Source organism: Chinchilla lanigera, unplaced genomic scaffold (assembly GCF_000276665.1).
Source record: "Chinchilla lanigera isolate Chin_1 unplaced genomic scaffold, ChiLan1.0 scaffold00003, whole genome shotgun sequence".
In the NCBI taxonomy this organism is placed as follows: domain Eukaryota; kingdom Metazoa; phylum Chordata; class Mammalia; order Rodentia; family Chinchillidae; genus Chinchilla; species Chinchilla lanigera.
Genome location: NW_004955404.1, coordinates 28,695,240 through 28,696,764, shown reverse-complemented (window position 1 = coordinate 28,696,764; position 1,525 = coordinate 28,695,240).

Genomic DNA, 1,525 nt, shown 5'->3' with positions numbered 1-1,525 from the left:
CATTGAAGATATCAATATGTAATACAATAAGCATTGTTAATTCCCTACCAATCTGTTTGTAACTCTGTAATGTCTGTACTGATCCTTTGCTATTTTGTAAAATTTTGTTGATCTGTTAGTATTTTCCTCCTTTTATTTCTAAAATAAAAAAATAAAAAAAAGAAAATATGACCATTAATAAGGAGAAAAGTCAATGAATTGCAACAAGCTCAGAACTCATATGAATGTTAGAACAACAGACAAAAACTCTAAAATAATTTTTATAATTGCATGCATATTCAAAAAGTAAAGCACAACCATGAAATATATTTTCAAGGCTCAAGTAGAGCTTTGGAGGTGAAGACTGCAATGTGTGTGATTAAAAACATTAGTTTAGATGAATGGTAGATTAATCATGACAAAAGAAAAGACTGGTAAGGCCATAAGCTTAGAAACCATACAAAAATCCCAAAGAGATTTTCTTTTCTTTTCCAGATATACAAACATGGAAAGAAAGCATCACATAAAACTTCTGTAAGAAACATTAGAAGTATTTCACATAGAAGAAAAGTGATACTAGATGAATGGAAGCAATAGAAAGAAAAGCACTAGAAACACTTTTGTGGACATGATTTTTATCTACATCATCTGATATGGTCCTCACAATGGTTCTGGGAAGTAGGAACTGATCTTCACAATGAAATTATTAACCACTGGTCACATAAGTAGTTATCACAGCTATGCTTAGTGAATTAGGAAATAGGAAAAAACCCAGAAGATTGATAAAACCGATGAACATGTAACCAAGTTGATTAGGAAAGAAATGAATCCTCAATAGCAGAAATGATAATGACAGCATCACTGCAGATGCTGAAGAATTAAGAAGATACAGTATTAAAAGATTTTTTGTAGTAAAATTCTACAATTTAGAGAAAACAGACCCATTCTTTAAAGACATACATTACCCAATCTTACTTATAAAGAAATACATCTAAAAAAGTTAAGAGGAGAACTACTTTCAAACTAATTCTATAATGTCAAAATAGCCCTGGTTCCAAAATTAGCCAAAGATAGTACAAGTAATGAAAATAATAGACCAATATTCCTGATGAGCAGAAATGCTAAGACTACAAACAAAATATTGGCAAATTGTATCTAATAAAACACAAATAATAATTCATCCCAAATGGGATTCATCCCAGGAATGCAGAATTGGCTTAACTTCTGAAATCAAGAAATATAATTCTTCATATTAAATAATTAAAAGCAAACAACAACATATAAATGTCTTAGTAATGATAAGAGAACCTAAAAAATCTGTTACACATTTTCCTCCATTTTTCCTTTTCTTTTGCCTTTCCTTCCTTCCTTCCTTTCCTTTCCTTTCCTTTCCTCTCCTCTCCTCTCCTTTCCTCTTTTCTCTTCTCTTCTTTTCTTTCTTTTTTTTTTTTTTAATTTTATTTTAAGGATAAAAGGAGGGAAACATTAACAGACATACAACATTTTACAACATATCACAAGCACAATACAGACAATACAGAGTTAC